Source organism: Alexandromys fortis, unplaced genomic scaffold (assembly GCF_014885135.2).
Source record: "Alexandromys fortis isolate MF-2015 unplaced genomic scaffold, M_Fortis_MF-2015_v1.1 scaffold_45, whole genome shotgun sequence".
Lineage (NCBI taxonomy): Eukaryota > Metazoa > Chordata > Mammalia > Rodentia > Cricetidae > Alexandromys > Alexandromys fortis.
The window spans coordinates 4,682,945-4,697,122 of NW_026067926.1; the positions used below are offsets into that span (position 1 = coordinate 4,682,945).

At 50.3% G+C, this 14,178-nt stretch overlaps 1 protein-coding gene and 1 non-coding gene across 2 annotated transcripts in view; one reads left to right on the top strand and one right to left on the bottom strand.

Moving 5' to 3' along the window:
* Eef2k (eukaryotic elongation factor 2 kinase) overlaps nt 1-5,249 on the bottom strand; it is a 61,023-nt gene extending 55,774 nt beyond the window's left edge. Inside the window, exon 1 of the mRNA XM_050143234.1 lies at nt 5,002-5,249. The gene's annotated coding sequence lies outside the window, so the exon portion shown is untranslated. The remainder of the gene's footprint in view (nt 1-5,001) is intronic.
* Nucleotides 5,250-11,271: 6,022 nt separating this feature from the next.
* Nucleotides 11,272-11,353, top strand: Trnal-uag (transfer RNA leucine (anticodon UAG)). The gene has a single exon. It is a non-coding gene; the product is annotated as a tRNA-Leu (tRNA).
* The last annotated feature ends 2,825 nt before the right edge of the window (nt 11,354-14,178 follow it).

Below are 14,178 nucleotides of genomic sequence, written 5' to 3' on the forward strand. Positions count from 1 at the left end.
CCAAACCCCTTGTGCATGTTGTTCATTGAAGCTATAAGGACAATCTTTTCCTGCTTTGTACTCTAAAATGTCATTTGCTGATTTTTAAACAAAGAACTCTTGCACAACAACAAATCTGTGTGAGCAGGGTTCCAGGCTGCAGCGCTTGTATTTCAGCAGAACGAACGTTAACTTAGCCCTTGGCTTTCCAAACAGGCTGCTGTGCCTGCCAGCCAGGAAGCTGATGCCTGTGCCCCTGTGTAATGTATGGAGAGGAGGGCTACACACACACACACACACACACACACACACACACACACACGGCAGAGGTCATTGAGTCTCCTGCTCTATCATACACCACCTTATTCCTTTAAGATGGGGTCTCTCAATGAGGCTGGAGCAAGGCCAGCAGCCAGCAAGTCCCATGAATTCTCCTGTCACCTGGCTACATCCCAGTGTAGGTGCTGGGACCTGGACTCAGTCCTCACGCTTATACAGCACGCTCTCTTCCCCAGGAAGTACGGCTTCTCTGCCCCTGTGCTATTGATAATGAGCTAGTACAATTCTTACAGGGGCAACACGTCATGTGGGAAGTCAATCATTTAGCAGCATCAGCGGTCTCTACCTACTAAATGTCAATTGCATTTGAATCAGAACAACTGAAACTCCAGATGTTGCCATGAGCCAGGATGGAGTGGAACAGCCCCAGGCTGGAGCCTGTTCCAGTCACATGGCAACTGGTAGCTGCTGCAGCAAATGACCCAAGCTCCTGTCTCACAGCTGGGGAGCAGGGTTCTAAGGGCTCCACAACCAACAGCCTGGTGTCAAGGGTTTATATGCCTGCTTCCTTCCTTTCTTGTCTTCCCAGACTTCTTTCCTCTCCTCCTTTCTCCTCATCCTTCTATCCTTCTTCCTCCCTCCTTCCTTCCCAGTGGTGAGAATGGAGTTCTAATCCTTATATTTTTGGTTGTGAGCCTAGCCTTTAACGGCTGAGCCATCTCTCCAGCCCTGGAGTTCTAATCCTGAGCTAACATCTAACCCTAAATATTCCTGCTTCCTTGATCATGTCTCCTTCCTTTCTCTCTCTCTCTCTCTCTCTCTCTCTCTCTCTCTCTCTCTCTCTCTCTCTCTTCCTTTCTCTATCTATCTATCTATCTATCTATCTATCTATCTATCTATCTATCTATCTATCATTTTTGTTGTTGCTGTTGTTTTTGAGACAGGGTCTCTCTGTGTAGTTCTGGTTTTCCTGGAACTTGCTCTATAGACCAGACTGGCCTCAAACTCAGGGGTCCACCTGCCTCTGCCTCCAAAGTGCTGAGACTAAAGGTGTGTGTGACTAGGCCTGGCTTCTACCTCTTCTTTATAAGGACCCTGCAGTATAATAAAGAAGACGCAGGACAATGTCCCCACTACTCATCTCTCAGGAGGCCCTCTTGCTATATAAGGCCATATGTACTCAGATTCCCAGGGTGAGGATATGGACATTTTTAGAGGGGTTGTTATTGTTGGGCCCCTGGGTGTAATGGGACCTGGGAAGAAGAAGTGCAGGGTGGGGGTGACAAGGAGAGTGGGGATGGTCAGGATGGAACAGCTGCTGGGTATTTTCCAGCACCAATCCTATGCTAGGCATGGTGGGGCTGGGGGCTGGTCATCCCTACTGTTTGCTATCTGCTGATTTTCAGGAAAGGAGGCCCTCTGGGGGAGGTGAGAGTGGTGAGCCCGATCCTGAAGGGGACAGACAGCTCTGGGCCCTGTGGACAAGGCACTCCAAGCAGCAGAACCTGTGGAGGTGTGAGGTCAGGGAGAAGGCAAACTCATGTGGAAGCTGAATGATCTGGGCCTGGAAAGTGGGAGACAAGCAATCTGATGGAGGAAGCCAGTGTGGACGTCCTGGTCCTTTCACTCTGACACAAAGCACTGTTGCTCTTAATAGTTAACAGTTTGTCTGCGAGTCCTTAGTGCATGCCGAGGCTCTGGATATTAACGAGACCCTCATTTGATGCTTCACTTCTGGTTCCTGATCCTACCCCCTTCCTCCACTCATAGAACAAAGCAGAAGAATGTCTGAGTCACCGCAGGTACTACAGAGTAAAGGTGCCATAGGGGCAGGGGGTCCAGGCACAGGCCACCATAGCCTCCTCCATTAAGTCTCTTGTTCAGGACAAGGTCCACTCCTAAAAGCAGAACTCCGCTGCCAAGCCCTGGCCAAGACATACACAGCGCAGCCTATCTTGAGCTTCCAATTATGGCTCTCCCCGTGGTTTGTTTTTCTTCTGAGACAGGGTCCTTCGTAGTGAGGCTGGCCTACAGTCCCCTATGAAGGAGACTGACTTTGAACTTCTGATTCTTCTGCCTCTGTCTCCTGGATTCTGGGATTAATGGGCATGCACCACCATACTTGGTTTTATCAGGGCTAAGGGCTTTGTGCCTGTTTGGCAAGCACTCTACCAACTGGGCTACCTCCCTAGGCCTGTATTTTTTTTTTTTGTTTTTGTTTTCTGTTCCAAAGAAACTGAGAAATGAGCCCAGTACTCAAGACATCATGGACAAGCTGGGTGCTGCCTAGCACAGCCTCGATTGGCCCGGCCAGTGACCCTGTCTCCCAGCATCTGCTGCACCTTGTGAGACCATGTGATAACATTCGGGCCAACGAAAGGTAGTCTAAATAACTTTGCACCGTATCCAGGCCCACTCCTGCTGCTCACTCACTTCTGTACCATTACAGAGCGCCTGCTGTATACCTTCTCTGAGCTTCAGGGAGGACACTGGCTCCCTCCCCACACAGAATTCTAGCACACAGGAATTGCACAATTGCACAGCACACTTGATTCCATCAGGCACCTGTCCCAAGCTCTTCTCCTTATGCAATCTATCACCAACTTGACTCCTGGCCAAGCGATACACTATTCTATCAGATCTAAGAATATAGCCCCTCCTCAGCACTGCCTCCAACTCCCAGGTGGCAGGCGAGAAAGCTGAGGGACAGAGAGATTTAGCGACTTGCCTATAATCACACAGCCAGAAAGCTGGGAAGTTGGGTTTAAAACCAATGCTGGCCAGATTCAGGGACTTTTGATGTACTCCTTCCTCATTTCCTCAATCAGCAAACCCAGCAGCAGCTAGCAGCCACCCCTGGGGAAAAAAAAAATGCAAGCTGGGACCCTCACTCCAGACCTACTAAATGAAACTCCAGTGTGGTCCAGCAATCAGAGGCAAGCGAGCCCTGCAGAGGGCCAATGATGTGCCCAGTGGTTAGATTCACAGCCTACACTCACCTCCGACTCTCCAGCCTGAGAAATGCTTCTCTGCGCTTTACTACCGTACTGTGTTAGTGACTCACCCTTCCCTTCCCCTGGAGCCTCGTAGTCTGGACCTATAGGTCCTGGCTGCAAGATTTTAATCAAATACTCTTTAATTCACGAATGTATGTATGTGTTGTGCGTGCGTGTGTGTGCGCAGGTGACTGTGGAAGCCAGAGGAGAGCACTGGATCCCCTGGAGATGGTGCCACAGATGTGTGGTGAAGGCGACCTAGTCCTCAAGGTCCAGCAGCTCCTCCCCCTTCATTTCAGGGGCAAGTGCTCTCAACCTGAGCCAGCCGTGCTCCCCTCCCCCACACAGGCCCTCTCCAAGCTTTAGGGCTCAAACCCAAGGTCATCCCAGGTGTAGACCCTATGGTAACCTGGGATCCTCCTGGGTTCAACTGATTCCTACAGCTGCCTCGACGGGAGGCCTCATCTCCACCTGAAGCCTTCCTTCTTTACAGTCTGTCCGGTTGTTACTACTTGGTTTCTCTGCCCGGATCCTGACGTTTTTCTCCTTCACAACAGGAATTAGAGCAGAAATGGAGCCTGAGCCTCGATCCTACTGTGCACCCCCAAGTTCCTCCATGCAGTTCCCAAGTGGGAATTAACAGCCGCCAGCCCGGTGAAGTCAAGACCTTCTGGTTCTTAGTCTGACCAGGGCAAGATAAGAGGCTGAAAAATATCCTGTGTGTGGACTGCGTGGCAGAGCCATTGAGGAAAGGCACAGGCAAGGCGCTCAGACTCTAAGAACTGAGTGGGGCCCCCTTCTTTGGAACAAAGACCCCCAGGATAAATGGGAGCGCCCCACCACCACCACCACACACACACACACAACTACCGCCTGCCTTCCTCTCTGAGGATCTCTTGGCCCTGCAGAGAAAGAACAGTGTTTAAAGTCGAGCTTTGAAGACAGCCTGGGCCCTCTCCTTTCTCCACATAGCTCAAACGCCACCTCCTCGGGAAGTCTTCCCAAAACTTCATTTTTAATCCCCTACACGCACTCTACTTTCCCCACCTAGCCTTTGGAGGTCTAGAGACCTCTCCGGACCTCGGTTTTCTCCTCCGTAAAATCAGCTTTCTTAGTTCTGTGGCCCCGAGACAGGGAAGTGCCCCATCACGGAGGAACCATAAATACGTCCCCAGGGAACAGCATCCCTAAGTCAGATCTCACTCCTCCGCAACACACGCGATCGGTCACACTCAGGGCGCAACTAGGCAGGTTTCCCCCAACCTCCCTGGCGAACACTAGCTAATCTTGGCGGGGCTTACCCGGGAGGTCCCCGCCCCCGCGCCACCAACTGCATATTAACGTTCAGCCCCTTGGCACACACGTCTCCAACGCCTGTCAACACCCCAACTCCTCCAACCAGCAAGGACATACACTGCACAAACCTGGACGTTCTGGGAATTGAGAACTGCACAGGCCTCCAGTGTAGGGAAACGGGTGAGCGGAATGCCGCTTGGGTGCTTCAGGGAACAGGTGGGCTCCCCGGGACATAGAGGAGACCAGGGTTGAGGCCCGCATGCACTGCCTGGTGCAGCCAGAACGGCGCCCGTCACTTGCCAGTCTTTCACCCCTTACTTTACAGGCGCAAACACTGCGCCCCAAAGGAGCTTGGCAACCAGAGAAGCTCCCCAATCGCCTTTCGGGCGCCGCTACAGAGGGGCGCCCAGGCCCGGCTCCCCATCCAGCTCCGCACCACAGCGTCACCTACCTCCCACAGGGGGACAGGCGCGGCAGCCGCTGCCCACGGTCGCAAGGATCCCGAGTAGCTTGCAGAGACTCGCGGCCGGGCGCCCAGAGTGCAGGGCTGTGGATGATCCCGGGGCACGAGCGCAGGAACTCCGGGAGTCGCAGTGGGACGCGTGGAGACGTCCAAGCTCAGGAGCGGAGCGCGAGCTGGAGCTAGGGATGGGGCTGCAGCTGGAAGTGGGGCTGGAGCCGGAGCAAGGACCCGAGTAGGGGCGGGGCTGACGCACGGGCCGCACGCCAGGGCTCACGTGACCGCCTCGGGGTGGCCACCACCTCCCTTTAGCTGCCGCTAGTCTCCTGGCTCCCCGCCTGTTAAACGCTTCCCGAGAGTCTGGGTCTAAAGCCGGTTGGTTTCTCAGCTGTGTGAGTCTCTTTGTCTTTCAGGCCCAGGACGTGGCTCCGTGGCAGAGTGTGCCGAGCATAACCTAAAATACTTTTATCAGATAATCTTTGGGTTTTCTGACTTCTGCTTTGAAGAAACTTCAGACACTTCACAAGGCTGGGGGGGGGGGGGGAAGAAGGGGGAGAAACAAAAATTTTGTTGAAAAATGCCACGATGAATCCAAATGTGTGGTCGGATAATTCGGGATCCTTGCGACCGTGGACAGCGGTGGTTTTGTCTCTGTGTATGCCTAAGAATTTCTGATCCTCCGGAACTGTAGTTACAAGACAGCTGTGAGCTGCAGTGTGGATGCTGGGAATCAAACCCAGGTCCTCTGGAAGCTCAGCCAGTACTCTTAACTGCTAAGCCATCTCTCCACCCATCCGACATACACTTATTTTGTGATTTGAGACACCCTGGCCTCTATGTCCCAGTAAACTTCCTGCCCCTGTGTGCCGAGCTGCCGTCTGGATAAACCTTCTGTCTTTGTTAATCACTTAGTGTGTGCTGTTTAGATTTGTCTATTCAACACAAACTTGCTTCTTCTGAAAAGAGGAGCCCGCAACTGAGAAAATACCTGCACCGGATGGCCTGTAGATCATTTTCTTAAATGATTGATTTGGAAGGGCCCGGTTCTTTTGGGCAGTGTTACCCCTAGGCAGGTGGTCCTGGTGCTTTAAGAAAGCAGGCTGAGCAAGCCTGGCAGAGCACTGGGCGGCATTCCTCTGTGGCCTCTGCTTCAGTTCCTGCCTCCAGGTTCCTGCCCTGACTTCCCTTCATGATGGACTGTTTGCTGTAAGCTGAAATAAACCCTTTCCTCCCCAGGTTGCTTTTGGTCATAGTGTTTTATTACAGCCGCAGAAACCCACCTAGGGCAGCCTGAGGTATTGTGATACTGGTAAGGGAAAGGGACCTGACACACAGGCAGAAGTACCCCCTTAGAATTCTCATCACACCTTATCAGACTCCACTTTGTACATAGAACACTGAGGCTACCAATGGGACTTTTCCAGGCTTACACAGCTAGTAAGTGACAGGCAAGATCTGGCCCAGAGCTGGGTATTTTCAGACCCTTTGTCCTGTAAGCCTGGCTCTTTGGTGTCTGGGAGAGCAGTAAACCCTTTTTTCCCAGGGGAAGTCAGCCCTTCAGACCTGAACACTGTTGGCAGTATGAAAATTCCTTGCAAAAAGTTGAACCTTTTTCTTTTCTTTCTTTGTTTCTTCTTTTGAGATAGGATCTTTCTATATAGCTCTGACTGTTCAGGAATTCACTGTGCTGACCGGACTGGCCTCTGCCTCCTGAATGCTGGGACTAAAGGCATGCTCCATCCACAACGTCGGGCGAGTTTGACTTTCTTGATTAAGACCCCATATTGCCACACGAACTCAGAGAGGCAAATGCTTCTACCTGGAGCTGCCCAGAATGTCAGGCCACAGCACTTCCACCCCAGTCTGGCCTGCCCTTCTCAAAGATCAGCCTCTGCAGCCACAGGGAGCTGGATTCACACTTTTGATTGCAACTTTCCAAACAGATGAAATCAAGCATGTTTTCAGGTGCTCCTTAGATGATATTTGAATGTCACTAAAGAGCCTAGCAGACCCTCTCTGTTCTAGGCCTAAGGGTAAAGGGAATGTGCACCAACCAAAGGAACCAGGGGGTTGGCAGACTGCTTAGGAGGCAAAGGCATTTGCCAAGCCTGACAAATAAGCCTGGGTCGATCCTGGGACTCACAAGGTGAGAGAGAGCTAGCTTCTGCTGGATATCCTCTGGCCTCAACATACACACTGGAATATGTATGCACCTAAACATACATGCACACACACACAGAGCAAATTACTGTTATTATAAGGAATTAGAAAAGATGCCCATCTGAAAAAACAAAACAAACCCCATCTACGTATGGAGCTGGGTGTAACTGCACGTGTCTGTAATTCCAGAACTCAAGAAGCTGAGGCAGGGGGCTGAAGAGATGGTTCAGCCATTAAGAACACTGGCTGCTCCTCCACAGGATCCAGGTTCAGTTTCCTAGCAACCACATGGTGACTGACAACTCTACCTCCAGTCCAAACCAAGTTTTGTGTGTGTGTGTGTGTGTTTTGTTTTTTGTTTTTGGATGGGGGGAGGGCCTCGCCGGTAAAGGAAGACTTTCTCTTTTACTCTTTTCACTGTACACTTAGGATTGGACATTTTAAACACTTAGGATCATGCCTGCAGTAGAGTTCAAACTAAGAAACCAGCTTCCTTTATATGGAAGAGGAGGCAGATGAGGTAGGGGAATGAACAATAACTTTATCTTATTTGTGCTTTTCTTTCTTTGCTCCAGTTTCACTAAGGAACACTTTACTGCTTTTCCAACAGTTACTTTTAAATGTCACTTAAAGACAGAAACTCCCACAAAACTCAACAGCCTGGTTGCTCTGATTTCTGTGGCCTCCCCACCCTTCCTTGGCTGTGGCTGGCTTTGCATTTGGTCTGCCCTCGCACCAATCACCAGAGAAGCATGGTCAGCAGGCGTGGGGGAGGCCTGCTGGAGAGAGGCTTGGGGAGCAGATGGAAGTCTTGGGCTCTCTGGGGTTGGAGTTGGAGGCAGGCAGGTCCTGAACACCTGGAGGAACAGCGTGCCCCTCCCTAAGATCAGGTCTAAGGGGTATAGAATAAACTCTGACTGGATCGAAATTATGACTCTCCGTGTGTGTGTGTAAGTAAATGTGCTTGGGGAGAGAGCCTACATAAAGAGAGCTCTGTGCCTTCCTGTGACTGAGAAGAGGGTGATCTTCCAGAAGGCCAGGGCCTGGCCATGCCCAGGCAGTGATTGTGTTAGTGCTTAGGGTAGACAGTACTGGGTAGAAATGTTTGCCTCTGTCTTTGAGCTCAAGCGCCAATGGATTCAGATGGATTGGCCTTCCCCAAGAATAAAAACCAGGGTAGGGATGTTGTAGCTTAGTGATAAATTGTGTGTTTAACCTATAAGAGACCCTGGGTTTGATTCTCAGCACACACACACACAATTAAAAAAGCAATACCCCCAAAAACAAATTAACAAAACAAACAAAAAACTCCTGGCATGGCGCATGCCTTTAATCCCAGCACTTGTGAAGCAGAGGCAGGTGGATCTCTGTGAGTTCGAGGCCAGCCTGGTCTATAAAGCAAGTTCTAGGACAGCCAGGGCTACACAGAAACACTGTCTCAATAAAATAAAATAAAATAAAAAATTAAAAATAAAGCAAAACCATTTTTTTCTCAACATTCTCTTGGTCAACACTGTCCTCGGTCCTGAACATATGGTATTGGGCTACTAAAAGCTATCGTTTGTTTTCCTAGAACGGGCATCCTAGAATCATACAAGTTGACACACTAGTGTCCAGTTTCTTCCTGGGAGGAGAGGCCTATGAATACCTTATAGAGCGGCGAGTAGCGAAGGTATTCATAGAATCCCCCAGAACTGTGGTGAGGATCTTGAGGTGCAGTTGGTAAAGGATGGCTCAGATTCCTGGGATGGGGATTCCCCTCAGTTCTTGGCCTGTGTTGCCACATTTGATCTTTAAGAACATCCTCAGGGAGACTGAGGACATGACGCCTCAGTATGTGTGGTTAGGAGCACATACTGGTCTTGCAGACAACCAGAGTTCGGTTCCCAGGACCCACATCAGCCAGCTCTAGGGGAATCCGGTGCCTACTTCTGGAGTCTGCAGACACCTTCATCCACACACATAAACCCACACAGAGACACCCAAATACACATAATTAAAAGCAATTAAGGGCAGTAGTGGCACACCCCTCACTTCCGCACTTAGCAGGCAGATCTCTGAGTTTAAGGCCAGCTCGCTCTACAGACCAAGTTCCAGGAAAGCTGGGGTCTTAAACAAACAAAAGAGCAAACAACCAAACAACAAGAACAACAAAAACAAAGACAAGACGAACAAAAACTTCTTCAGGGTCTGGGTAGGTTCAGGGTCAGGGGCAATCCGTCCGGTGCTTGTTTTACAAGGCTCTTGTAGAAAGCCTGACCCCTGGCAGGTGAGTGTAAGCCTAGTGATGGAGGCAGGGAGGATCCCTGGCACTCACTGGCTAGTCTTGTCCAGGTTCAGGGGGAGGCCTTGTTTCAACAGGAGAATGCCAGAGGAAGACACACAATACCGACCTCTGGTTAGCGCACACACAGATGCCCACACATGCGCGGGTTCATTCCGAGAGGACCAGATGGGTGTCTGACACACTGTGGGTGAGTGAAATCAAAAAAGCAGAATTCTCAGGTGGCTGCTATTGTTGCTACCCCGTGATGGTCAGTTTCCCAAGGCCACATAGCTTGTTAGCCTGTGGTTTCCCAGCCATTGGGGTTAGTACGCCATTAGTTTAACAAACCACTTCACACTGAGCAGCTCAAATCATTCTGGAGAACAGACTTCTTAAAACCAAGGAGTCAGGCACCTGTTTCTCTTTGAAGGGTCTCAGGGGCTGGGGAGATGGCCAAGTAGATAAAGGTGCTTGCTGCTAGGCCTGGCAAGCCGAGGTCAGTCCCTGGAACCCAGGGAAGGAAACAGCAAATCCTCCAAGTTGTCCTTTACTGTCTACTGGTGTGTCCCCTCCCCCAGCAAATAAATGAACAAAGCTTAGGAAAGGTTACCTGATTCTCTGATGAGTCTTTGCCTCTCTGTCCCCTCATATCTTCCTTCCCTTATCTCCCGTGGCTTCTTACCTCTCTTTTCAGGGTCACTTGGATAATCTAGGCTAGCCTCCCCATCCTTTTGTTTTTGAGACACGATTTCCAACAGGTCACGAGTCCTCTAATTAGGGATCCAGCCAAGGATGACCTTGAGCCCCTGATCCTAACTGCCCCCACCCGGGAAGGGGAATGGCAGGTCTGTGAATCTACACAGCTGAATCTACTCTCCACTCATGACGTTCTGTAATTCAATCATGGCTGGAAAAAAAAATCCTTTTGCCCCATACGACAACGAACAACGTGAACACCGCTCTGGGTTGGTGCTGTGTGGTGTAGGAGTCTTTAGTTAGCATATCCACCCACCTGTCTTTACGGTGGTTTTAAAAGTTATTGTCCACAAACACTGCAAGGAAATGGCTGACCCTATTTAAATAAAATCTGCAAAGTAAACTTGGAGGATTTAAGAGTGCCGAAAAAGAGATATCAAACTTGGGGATATCAGAAGAGAAGAAAAATTTAAACTACATTTTGTTTTAAAATTTCAAGATGATCTTCAAAATCTGAAAGGCAGAAAACGAAGATTTGCAAGAAGACACTCTCTAGTTACTTCGTTTTCCTAAAAACTGAAAATAGTCTGCATCCGAGTGGGGCTTGAGAGAGAGACGGGAGAACGCTAGCCTGGCACAAATGACCAGGTCTTTTCCCCACTCTGTGAAACTGTGATAAGAACGAAGGCGCCCACAGCAACCAAAGATCCGTGACAACGCTGAGCCTGGACGCCGCGCGGCTGTGGGAGTGCACGGAAGCCGCAGGATCAGTTTGGTTCAAACCGGGTTCCTAGGCGACTGCCCCGCCCACTCGAGCGGGCACGCGACGGCGCAGCACTGCCCCCAGGTGGCCGCAGGTAGCATCACGTCCATGGAAAATGCAAAACTTATATTCTCCCACGCTACAATCAAGTGTTCCTGGTTGACACGCAGAGACTGTTTTTTCCTTTTTAGTGGTCCGTTCCTGCTTGCTGCCCGTGCCGGAAACCAGAGCATCGGCAAACCAGTGGCGGATGTCAGTACATGCAGAAAGATTGAGCTCACATTAGGCTCAGAAACACCCGGGGGCGGAGCTTGCAAGTGAAATACACAACGTCATCACACTGATATACTCTGAATGGATACTGCTACAGGCGGGAGGTAGCGTGGCCGAGTGGTCTAAGGCGCTGGATTTAGGCTCCAGTCATTTCGATGGCGTGGGTTCGAATCCCACCGCTGCCACATTCCTAGCTTTTTATTTTCCTCTGGTTCTGTCCTCTGTTTCGACCCCCTATGAAGCTCGTTTTTAAAAGCAAAAGATGAAGAAAAGAAAACAGCACAAAGAAGTTTATCTCTCTCGCTAGCCTTGTACACAAACCTCTTTCTTGACCAATTTTCTTCCCTAAAAAACAAGACACAAAACAAAACACCTCCCCCCTTTCAGGGCAGTGGTTCTGGGGCACTTTGCGAATTGCCAACAGGAGGTCCGAGTCTTAGTTCACACTTCGTGGGTCTCCGCCAAGGGTAAAGACAGTTGTGGGTGATTGTGATTACGACCTGAGTTAGAGAAAGTCCCTTCCCGGGGCTGGCTGACATCCATCAACCTCTATTGGTGGAAAGATGTCAGGTGACTACGGAGGGCTGGGTTGCTGGGGTGGATTCACGTAGAAGTGCCCATTTTGAGGTCTCAGCTTTATTCATTCTCCTACGTGGTTTGTATGCTTGGTTTAGTGGACCCTCAAAGCTTTATTATTCAACAATTATTTATGAAGGTCCTACTCTGGGCTGGAAAGCCAGCTCACAGTGAGGTTTCAGGGGTGAACAAGACAGGTATGCTGAACTCGTTGGATTCAAAGCACGAGTCGTGTGTGTTCATTTAATTACAACCGTCTCGTGCTCTGCACCGCAATGTCCTTACCCGACTCTGGGGACAAAGAGGTGGCATTTAGCTGTGCCTGAAATTGGACACTGAAGTGGAGGGGGGGGGGCGGTTCCGGAGAAATGGAAACCCCGGAGGTGACGAGACCCTGGAGAGCTGGAAGTGGGGACAATCAGGGGTCGAGACCCTGGAGAGCTGGAAGTGGGGACAATCAGGGGTCGCTGAAGACCGGATTGAGGGCAGGAGATGGGGCCGAAGAGGTGGGCACACCGGGCCATGAACGCCTGGTTCAGGCTTTGAACTCAGAGGGCAATGGGAAACCATGAGCGGGTTTCAGGCTTGTGAGTGGCACATTCTAGTTTGGGATTCATAAAATCCAGCAGGGGCGTTCAGTGGTTTGTAGCATGGTGGTGGCCGTTAGAATCAAAGGCGCGGGAAAGAGACGTTTTGGAAGTAGACTTTACAAAACTCAGGGACGAAACTGCTTTGAAGGAGAGAAACATGAGCAGGTGGACACAGAAATCTGCAGGCCAAGGGCACACTCGGAGCAGAGGACACAGATAAGGACGCCCTGGAGAATGAGGTGCTGGGAAGGGATGAACTCACCTAGGAAGAGCACAGAGGGAGGAGAGAGGCTGGGACAGTGTCCTGAGGGATGTAGTCTTAAAACGGGGATAGGAGTGGGAGCAGAGGGGAGCACCAGGGAGGGAACCAGACAAGAAACACAGCATGGTGTCACCGAGATCAAAGGGGATTTGAGGACGAGGGCAGGGGGCCATGCATACTGCTAGGAGACTTGCCAAGATCAAGACTGAAAACATCCACCTGGTGTCAGCAGGACAGCTCAGCTGGTAGAGGTATTTGTGTCTAGGCCTGATAAACTGGGTCTGAGTTTAGGATCCCACAAAGTGGCAGGTGAGAATGCCTGAGTGCTCTTCTGACCTGCACATGTGCACACAGGCATACATAGAATAAATAAAATATCCATTGGGCATATGACTCAATAACAAGGTCATTGATGACTTTAAGGAAAGTCACACTGGAGCTGGTCATGGTGGCACATGCCTTTTGTCCCAGTACTTTGGGGAGGCAGAGGCAGGTGGATTTCTGAGTTTGAGGGCAATCTGGTCCACAGAATGAGTTCCAGGGATTAGAGCTGCACAGGGAAATCCTGTCTTGAAGAAGGAGGAGAAGGAGAAAAAGAGGAAGAAGAAGGAAGAGAAAAAGGAAGAAGAAGGAGGAGGAGAAGGAGGAGGAAGAAGACGAAGAAGAAGAAGGAGGAGGAGAAGAAGAAGAAGAAGAAGAAGAAGAAGAAGAAGAAGAAGAAGAAGAAGAAGAAGAAGAAGAAGAAGAAGAAGAAGCGGCTGAAAAAGAGAGTAGATAACTCACTACACATTTTTATTCTGAAGAGGGGCAAGCCTTAGGAATGACAGTGGAAAACAGGTACAGGTCCGGCTCTCTCTTTCTATTGCCGGTGCTGAAGGTGGAACCCAGGGCCCTATACATCTTAGGAAAACACTCCACTGCTGAGCCACACCATTCTCCCTAGAAAAGATATACCCCACCTGCAATGTGTGTATGTGTGGAGTTCAGAAAACAATTTGCAGGAGTCTGTTCTCTCCTTCTACAACGTGGGCCCCAGGAATTGAACTCAGGACATCAGGCAAGCACCTTTGCCCACTGAGCCATCTCATCACCTTGGGAAGACATAAAGGCGAGCCTGGAGGCCTCATGGACGGCTGGTATTGGTCCATAGTTGGGAATGGCTTGTAATGGGAAACTTAGAAGCATGTCTCACTGGCTGCACCATTCTGACGGGCTGTGCCACCTTGGTCTACATTGGTTATTCTTCTGCACCAATGCTTCCTCCTTTAGTGTCTTTAAACAAGCCAGCCCTTCCTGTGAGCCTCACAGGGGCTGGTTAATTGGGGCAGCATCTAAATCCTCCTAGGGTTTAATTTGTGTCTTGGGTGGGGTGCCGCATCCCTTTCCACATGGTAAAGAGAGGGAGGAAGAATTCTTGGGACAGAGATCCGTGTTGTCCACCCACCCCCATGCTCAGGCCTTGGTCTTGCTATGTTTAGAGTCTTGGGTGGGTGGGGAGGATATGGAGAAATCCAGAAAACAAGTAAACTAATTCTTGGCTAGACAATAATGCGAACATGGAAGTCTGCTTCTCTGGCCCTAA